The sequence below is a fragment of the Bufo bufo genome, chromosome 6, assembly GCF_905171765.1.
Source record: "Bufo bufo chromosome 6, aBufBuf1.1, whole genome shotgun sequence".
Taxonomy (NCBI): domain Eukaryota; kingdom Metazoa; phylum Chordata; class Amphibia; order Anura; family Bufonidae; genus Bufo; species Bufo bufo.
The window spans coordinates 173,709,567-173,719,915 of NC_053394.1; positions in this window are offsets into that span (position 1 = coordinate 173,709,567).

Below are 10,349 nucleotides of genomic sequence, written 5' to 3' on the forward strand. Positions count from 1 at the left end.
GGTACCTTCTGGTACCTGTTGTCCGTTTGCTCCTGTTGTTACTGTCTAGTTCACGCTCCAGAGTGGACCCTGTCAACTCCCTGTGGCAAAGCCTAACCCTACCATCTGGGGCCCTAGTGAATACCAGGAGTTGCCTAGTCACACCCCTCTGGAGTATTACTAGACAGTGGCGCAGTGGGGGTTTTCCTTCCACTGTGCGGATGGTACATAGAGCTCTCAATTTTCCCTGTGTTTCCCTCCTTGGTTTCTGTTTGTGCAATAAACTCTGTTGTGTCTGTACCGTATTGCTGTATGTTTTTGTTTGACGACGCAGAGGTCTCTCCTGGGACCTCCAACTCGTGACACCCTGGCTGTCAGTAATGTGACCCTGCACGCTGCATGCTCTGTCTATCAACAGAAAGAAGGACCATGCCTAGCAACCCTACTTTAAGCACAGGTAAAAGTAGGCAATACAGGGAACAAAAATGTGGAATTAAGGGGTAATTGAATACACAGGGAAAAGTTGAAATAGGGCCACCAAGGTGATATTAATCACCACAATCCTATACTCCAAAAAACTTTAAGTTAGACGCCTAGAGGTCTGTCTCTAATTGCTACAAGTGTCAGAATTAATCCCTATAGCTTTGAATTAAAGCTTCTAAGGTCAAAATGTATATTCAGACTTACATAAGTTAACCCTTTATACTATGATGCAGATGGCTTACACAGCAGTGCCACCTAGGTATGAGTAGGTGACATTACAACAGTAGCAAAAGTGCATTCTGGGTAAGGTTATGATGTCACATTTTTATCAATGGTCACGCCCATCCGACAATGATTGGAAAGTTCCAAACTAGGAAGGTGTGTCTAACTGATAAGTTTAGGATCATAAGCCATACACAGCAGGTGAAGAGGTAGAAGGAAAAGGAGAGAGGAGTTGAGTCTCTAGAGGGGTCTATCAAGATGAAAGTCATGGTGAGATGCACTATGATGGACCACCCAGCTTTCCTAGGAGCAGAAGTGAGATTCCTACTAGGACTTGGTAAGAGACACAGAAAATGATATGTCATTTTATTAAGACTAATTAGATAGCGTGGGTGAAATTATACCATCTAGATTGGCGAATAAATAAATAATTAAATTCATTTATCATCTCCATATTGAGATGTAGTCTTAGTAGTCTTAGGATATTGTGAGGCTTCATTCTACCTGCAGAAGAATCTAGACTTATAATCTAGCAAAGCATTAAATAATTGCTTTTATATATATATATACACTGCTAGGTTGTAGACTCCGTCTCATGCTACCACTAGAGTGAAAGCACCGCCAGCATTTAAAAGTGACCAAAACATCAGCCAGGAAGCATAGGAACTGAGAAGCGGTCTGTGATCACCACCTGCAGAACCACTTCTTTATTGGGGGTGTCTTGCTAATTGCCTATAATTTCCACCTGTTGTCTATCCCATTTTCACAACAGCATGTGAAATTGATTGTCACTCAGTGTTGCTTCCTAAGTGGACAGTTTGATTTCACAGAAGTGTGATTAACTTGGAGTTACATTGTGTTGTTTAAGTGTTCCCTTTATTTTTTTGAGCAGTGTATATATATTTATTGATAGAACATTCTTCGCCAAGCTAAGTGATGGATTACCACAGGAAAGATTTGTTTCAAGTCATTCCCATTTAAGATCCTAGATCCCTGTTATTTGTCTTAATAGTCTTACCAAAGTTATATATGTGAAAATAGTCCAGGATGGGGTGGAAGGATACAGTTATCTCTTCTAAAGTTATATCCTTGAATGGATTTGCCCATGCCTGAAGCCATGTGATGTGTAGTTGGTTAGAGGGGGGCAGAATGTATTTAGCATTCCATATTGATGTCTAGGATTAGACATGCCCATCCTGATATCATAAGGTTTTCTCTGAACAGAAGTAATGTATATAACTTTTGTTCATATTTTGATATCCTAACCTAATAATAGCTTTGTTATAATGTGACGAGTTATTTCCACTAACATGTATTGTTAAGCTTGTAATGCTTTATATTAACGCTATATATATTCATTTGCATGTATCATTGTGTTTATTTACTTATATATGTTTATAACCTTGTAACCAATAAATCTGCATATTTTTATAATACCAGTGTATTATTGTATAATGCAAAACTACATTTTATCATTAACGTCATCTCACGTCAAAAAGAACTTATTTATCTGAGGAAATAGTCGGACTCAGATGTGAATTGTATCAATTAGGTTGTCTACAATTCACCAGGTCATGATTTTAAGAATTTATGACAAATTTTATAAATTAAATTTTTTTATGGTTAATAATTTTTATGACCATAATTAATAATTCTTAATTGAATTATTACCCACCGACAGTTCTTATCACGGGCATCTATGCCCCTTCTGATGCAACCCATTATCTTATTAGCCTTGGCAGCAGCTGCCTGACACTGGTTTTTGCAGCTTAATTTGCTGTATATTAAAATTCCTAGATCCTTTTCCATGTCAGTGTTACCGAGTGTTTTATCATTTAGTATGTACGGGTGACTTGCATTATTCCTTCCCATGTGCATAACTTTACATTTGTCAGTGTTAAACCTCATCTGCCACTTATCTGCCCAAGCATCCAATCTATCCAGATCCCTCTGTAGTAGTATACTGTCCTCTCCAGTGTAAATTACTTTACACAGTTTAGTGTCATCTGCGAAAATTGATACTTTACTATGCAAGCCTTCTACGAGATCATTAATAAATATATTGAAGAGAATAGGGCCCAATACTGACCCCTGAGGTACCCCACTAGTGACAGTGACCCAATCTGAGTGTGTACCGTTAATAACCACCCTCTGTTTTCTATCATTGAGCCAGTTACTTACCCACATACAGACGTTTTCTCCCAGTCCGAGCATTCTCATTTTATATACTAACCTTTTATGTGGTACAGTGTCAAATGCTTTGGAGAAGTCCAGATATACGACATCCATTGATTCGCCGCTGTCAAGTCTAGAACTTAACTCCTCATAGAAACTGATTAAATTAGTTTGGCATGACCGATCCCTCACGAAGCCATGCTGATATGGCGTTATTTGCTTATTTCCGTTGAGATGCTCTAAGATAGCATCTCTCAGAAAACCTTCAAACAGTTTACCCACAACAGATGTTAAACTTACCGGCCTATAGTTTCCAGGCTCTGTTTTTGGACCCTTTTTGAATATTGGCACCACATTTGCCATGCGCCAATCCTGTGGAACATTCCCTGTCAGTATAGAGTCCGCAAATATCAGAAATAAGGGTCTGGCTATGACATTACTTAATTCCCTTAGGATACGGGGGTGTATGCCATCCGGTCCTGGCGATTTGTCTATTTTAATATTTTTAAGTCGTTGATGTAGTTCTTCCTGGGTCAGACAGGACACTTTTAATGGGGAATTTATCTTTACATTCTGCATGTCATCTGACAGTTTATTTTCCTCAGTGAATACATGTCACGACTATGACTGATCCAGACAGGTCTGGGAGGAGAAGCTTGTGAGTTTGCTCTGTGGTTCAGGGTATGTCATCGGGGTTTTGACTTGTGAACCTTTTTGTTCTGACTGGGAGTTTGTAGGCATCCTTCTCAGGTGAGTCCTGTCTGCCACTCCCAGCTACTATATTAGTTTCAGTTTCACTTGCAGTCATTGCCAGATATAGTCCTTACTTTCAGTGCTATTCTGACCTTTGAAGGAGATCGTTGGACGGTATTGCTGTGGAGCTCTTGTCTGGCGTGGACTGTCGTCATTGGGATCACCTTCTCTGCTCGTGACTGGATAAGTCTATCTCTGCTGTAGACTGTTTGTTTCTTGCTGTCTTCCCCTGTTGTTCTCCTAGACATGAGTGATGGTGACTAGTGCTCCCATCTGCCTTTCCCCAGTCTAGTCTTGTTAGGGTGACTGAGGGTTTAGGCATCCTGCTCGCCGCACGGGTTCACACCCCGTCTAGGGTATCAGGGCAGACAGGTGCCAGCTTAGGGTTAGTCAGGGGTGGCCGTTCTATTTCCCATCCGTAGATAAGGGTCCCCCTTCCCCTCCGTCTGGTGCGACACGACTGCTGCTGGGGTAGCAGTCGTGACAATACACTGGAGAAAAAAATATTTAACAGTTTTGCTTTCTCCTCATCGCTCTCTGCGACTCCCCCCTCATTACTCTTTAAAGGGCCGACACCTTCAGATTTATACTTTTTAACATTTATATAATTGAAGAACATTTTAGGGTTAGTTTTGCTCTCTTTGGCAATTAATCTCTTGGTCTCTAGTTTGGCCGCTTTTATTTGTTTTTTACATGTTCTATTTTTTTCCTTATAGTTTTTCAGTGCTTCCGTGCTACCCTCCTGTTTTAGTGATTTATATGCTTTCTTTTTGTCATTTATTGCTTTCTTTACAGTTCTATTTATCCACATTGGTTTCTTTTTGTTCCTTAACCTTTTATTCCTATACGGTATGTACCTCTCACAATGAGATTTTAGGATGTTTTTAAAGATATCCAATTTTGTGGCTGTATTTTTTTTGAGGACTTTGTCCCAGTTAGTTAGGCCTATGGCCTCTCTTAGTTGGCTAAATTTAGCTTTTTTGAAGTTTGGTATTTTTGTTCCTCCCTGTAGAAACGCTCTTTTGAATGATAATTGGAAGGTTACTACTTTATGGTCACTATTTCCCAGGTGTCCACCAACCTGCACGTCTGTTGTTCTGTCAGGCCTATTGGTTAATACTAAGTCCAGTATGGCCGTCCCTCTAGTCGGGTCCTGAACCAGTTGGGAGAGATAATTGTCTTTGGTTATTGCCAAGAATCTGTTTCCTTTATGAGATATACAAGTTTCAGTTTCCCAGTCTATATCTGAGTAGTTGAAGTCCCCCATAATAACCACCTCATTATGATTTGCCGCCTTGTCTATCTCGTTTAGTAGTAGATTTTCTGTGGACTCTGGTATATTAGGTGGTTTATAGTATACTCCTATTAGTAATTTATTGTTGTTTTTAGCTCCATGTATCTCTACCCACAGTGACTCCACATGTTCATGTCCCTCACTTATGTCTTCACGGAGTGTGGGCTTTAGACAAGACTTTACATAAAGGCAAACCCCTCCCCCTCTCCGGTTTTGACGATCCTTTCTAAACAGACTGTAACCTTGTACATTAACTGCCCAGTCATAGCTATCATCCAGCCATGTCTCAGTTATTCCCACTATGTCATAGTCCTCCTTGCACATCACTAATTCCAGCTCCCCAGTTTTATTAGTCAGGCTTCTGGCATTAGTATACATACATTTGAGAGGTATATGTATATTTTTTACCCTACACCTTTCCTTCTGAACTGTTCTAGTCCCTCCTTCCATTCCTCCCCCAGTCCCACTACCTTGCCTATAGAGGCCTTGGAAGCTTTTTTCCCTTTGTTTTGACCTGCGAATTGAATAAGGAGGTTTTCCTCCTTCCTGAATTCTTTTGTAGCTGCCAGGTACTGAATAATTGTCTCCCTTACATCCAGGAGCTGGAATTGTTCTTCAGATGAACTCCCTGTGTCTGTAGAAAAGGAAGGTAGGATGATTTCCTGATCTCTATTGAAGTCTGTGACGACTTCTGGAAGGAACCCCGGATCTAGCTTCAAAACAATTCTGTCCGAAAAGATAGAGAGATATGGTTCTCGGCAGGACAGAGCCTGAATTTCTCCCAGGCGTCTAGCTGAGGTTATGGCTATTAAAAATGCTGCTTTGAAAGAAAGGTGTTTAATTGAAATGTCCAGTAAAGGAGTAAATGGGGGTTTCATTAGCCCTTTTAAGACCAGGTTAAAATCCCACTTGGGGTTATAGAGGGTCTTAGTCTAGAAGCGGCCCTATAAATCTTGTTATCCATCTATAGTTGGCTAAATCTACAGATGCAAGAAAAAGTATGTGAACCCTTTGGAATGATATAGATTTCTGCACAAATTGGTCATAAATTGTGATCTGATCTTCATCTAAATCACAACAATAGACAATCACAGTCTGCTTAAACTAATATCACACAAATAATTAAATGTTACCATGTTTTTATTGAACACACCATGTAAACATTCACAGTGCAGGTGGAAAAAGTATGTGAATCTGAGGTATTTTTGAGAATTTTGCCGAATTTTCTCTATTATATTCTGACTGTGGGAGGTTATCTGGAACTTTTTTGGAGGAGTTGAGGAAAATTCTATCTTGTATTCGTTTTTTATAATGTCCAAGGCCCAGGGATTCTGTGTTATGGATTCCCCCTGAGATAGAAAATTCCTCAAACTTCCTCCTACCCTGGCGTCATTGTTTTTCCGGCCTGTTTATTCTGGGGATTGAGGAGGAAACCCCTGCCCTTCACCCCTTTTTGATAGCTCCACCATCCCGACTTCCCTTTGCCTCTATAAGACTTGGATTGAGGGTTAAAGGAACGAAAAAGCTTCTTTTTGCTTTCCTCTGGGAAACCCTTCTTCTTGTCCGCTGCCTTTTCAAGAATTGTATCTAAAACTGGGCCAAAAACATATTCGCCGAGAAAGCAATACAGCATAACTTAGCCTTGGAGATGAATCCTCAAAGGGAAGAGAGGTCTTTTTCACAACTTTGGCCACCTGAACGTCAATCTCATTAAAGATGAGGGGTCTCATTAAAGATTTTTATTTCCGCCTGAAAAAGCAGCAACCTATTCCTAAACTCGCTAGAAACACCCAGTCTTCTTTCTGGGTCCATCCACTCATCCAGAATCATGTCTTTGATATTCTCATTTACAGGGAATACTTTAGATCTATTTGCTCTAAGCCCTCCAAACATTTCATCCTGAACTGACCGGGGCTTTTGCACATCTTCAATGCCCATAGTAGCTCTCACAGCCCCCAGTAACTCCTCCATATCCTCAGAAAAAAAGTAATATTTCTTTCTATCTTCCACAATTTCTCCCTCTGACAGTCCATCAATATCAAAATTCTGTCTAGAGGTGGAAGCCTTCTCATCCATATCCTCTGCTTCAGAGGAGGATGGAACGGAAACGTTAGACCTTTTGGCCGGAGGTGTATGAGGGATGGAACTGAGGGAGGCCAAGGAGGATTTTATCTCATTCTGGATCATAGATTTAACCTCCATAAGGATAGACGGTTGCTCTTCTTTTACAAAGTCATTAATGCAAGCCTGACAGAGCTTCTTTTTGTGATTTTCAGGGAGTCTTTTGGTACAAGTTGCACATCTAGCGACCTTGGATTTAACTCTGGGCTCTTTCACTCCCTATAAAGAGAGGAGCAACCCGATATCAGAAGTACATAAACATAAAAAAATGTCAGGGTAACAGATATTCTCCCCCTAGGGGAACTCATGGTTGGAGCAGCTGAGGGTGGGTCTGTAGAATCCATCTGGCTTGCAGGAGCATCAGGAGCTGACATCCTAACTCTGGGGCCGGGAACAACCACAGTGGAGTAGCGGTAGGTAGTTGAAAGCACCACTCTTTTTCATCCAGGCGCAGCGTCTGGCGTCACAGGCGCGTATGCGTGTATTCCTCATGTGGTTCCCAGGCTCTGCCCCCAGCAAAGCTGGGAACAGAGCACAGTGCTGTAGTTCAGTGTGGTCAGCTGCCTCACAGAAGGGAAGGAAGACCCTGCGAAAATGGAGAGAAACAGGCCCCCGTTAATCAGGGACGAGATCTGCTCCTATTTTAGTCCTCTGCCCAGCTTTAGTAAAGACCGCAGGAGGGCAGAGGTGAAGGAGAAACCGCAGTAATCCCCTCCTGAAAGGTACCATAAAAATAAAAAATCTGTATAAATCTTCACCTCCCACAGGAGGTCTCTCTGTGAGGTGCCCTCTTAGGGACATGAAACACTGAGGGTGAGAGTGGGTGGTGGCCTTTTAAACTCTCTGTGTCCTGCCCCTACAGAGGTCAAGGGGTCAATCTCATGTGTAGCCGTCATGGTGGACGAAATGGAAAATATGGGTATGTCCGGGTTCAGCTCTGAACCCGGACAACACCTTTAAAGGGCTGGTTGTGGAGGCACTCCAGATATAAGCGAAGACAACCTCCATACTGTGTGAGAGAATAGGCCTAGAAAACAGGTCATGCAGGAGCAATCTTTTGGCCTCTCTGAAGAGATTTTACCAGATAGTGCTAAAGCAGTTCTGTGAGGCTGATTTACTGCAGGCATTAGGTTTGGAGAGGCTGAGGAAGGTGGAAAGAGTCCATAGAGTGGGCCCCCCAAGAAAATATACCTGGAGCCCCAACACTACTAACTAACATACATGCTCCTCTGGAATTCTGGGAAGAAAGGGATGCAAATGAGCTCTTAACAAGCTCTGCCTCTAATGCCACCAGATGTGAGGCAGCTATCCTATAAGTAGGGTTGCCACCCATACGGGATTGACCCGGACAGTCCGGGTTTGTAATCCTGTGTCCGGGTACAAGCCTTTCTCAGACCCGGACACAGGATTCATTTCAAACTGCAGTGCAGACTGTCTGACTTGCTCGCTCACGGTCCTGACAGCTGGCGGTGAGTGAGTGGTGGCGAGCTGTGAGCGGCCGGTACTCAGGGACCGGCTCGAACCTGAAGAGGACGAGGCCGCCTGTCAGGATGGATTGGAAGACGGAGAGCTGGGGGCTGCGGGTGGTCAAGAGCAGGAGCACGAAGACGCTGCTGAAGTAGAGCAGCAAACCCTCGCCCCACAGCATGGCGGCCGCACCGGGACTGAGCTGCTCTCACTCCCAGATCAGGCCGGATAACAATGAGACGAGCCGCATGCCTGCGCTCCTCTCGTCCCCGGCTCTTCTACTGCGCTCCTTTCCTATCACGACACCTCCCCTCTCCCCCGGTCTCCGTTACTGGGCCCAGGAAAGCTGCCGGACTCTCACACACCACTCTACAATCAGTGTGCCAGCCCGGAGTGACGGTTCCCGGGGGATGAGGGCCACATTACTCTAACTGGGGGTCACTAATGGGGACATTATTCTTAATGGGTGGCACTAATGGGGGCATTACTCTTACTGGGGGGCACTAATAGGGAGCATTATTCATTCTGGGGCGCACTAATAGGGCCATTACTCTTACTGGGGCACACTAATGGGGACATTACTATTACTGAGGGGGCATTACTATTACTGGGTGCATTACTATTACTGGGGGCGCTAATGGGGGCTTTAATATTCCTGGGGAGCCACAGTATGACAACGACTTCACACCCCGTGTTAAGCCATGCCACCAAACCCACACCCCCTTTGGGGTGTGGCTTAACTTGCCTGGTATTTTTTGTTGGGAAAGGTGGCAACTCTAACTATAAGTCAGTGTTTGACCCTTTAAATAGGCCTTGCGACATGACTCTGATATTAAATAAGCCAGCATCTCATCTGCAGACAGGTGGGCATTGTAACATTGTTGTATCAAGAAAAGAGAATAGGAGACACCCTGTTGGATGGGGGACAGTCCTCCACTTCTGCATCCCCAATTTTCTGGAAACATCGTAATTTCTTATTCCCTGGGTTCAGGATGTGCAGGTCAAAGGCCTGTTATATCAGTTATGGAATGGTGGTGTTATTCAGGCATATCTGCTAGTACTACCCAGTCAAAATATGTGGGGTAGGGTGAATACTCTGCTTTTCCACTGCATGGAACCTGCTCGACTTTTCCGGCTCTACCCTGTTTTTCCCCCCACTAGACCACTGTAAATGACAGTGTCAGCGCCTCCTCAGCAGAGAGGTTACAGTGTATGCCAGATATACACTTCTGAAGGATTTGCAATTTGCCTTATATGCCCATGGCACCAGAACACCTTGTCCTATATACATTACTCACAAACACAACTCTGCTACATAGACATCGCTCACAAAGAGCTCTACTACATGCACATTCTACCCACAAACACACATACATCTCTACTGCATACCTCCCAACCATCCCGGATCTGGTGGTACAGTCCCGGATTTCAGTGGCTGTCCCTCTGTCCCGATACAGGGGAGGTATGTCCCGCTCTTACTGCCTTTGAAGGGGGCACTTTACTGCACATATTACTGCCTGTGAAGGAGGCACTTTACTGGGCATATTCCTGCCTGTGAAGTAGCAGAGCTGGGCATATTACTGCCTGTGAAGGGGGCACAGCTGGGCATATTAGTGCCTGTGAAGGGGGCACTTTACTGGGCATAGTACTGCCTGTGAAGGGGGCAGAGCTGGGCATTTGACTGCCTATGAAGGGGGCACTTTACTGGGCATAGTACTGCCTGTGAAGGGGCAGAGCTGGGCATATTACTGTCTGTGAAGGGGGCACAGCTGGGCATATTACTGCCTGTGAAGGAGACACTTTACTGGGCATATTACTGTCAGGGGGCACTTTGCTGGGCATACTACTTTTAGGG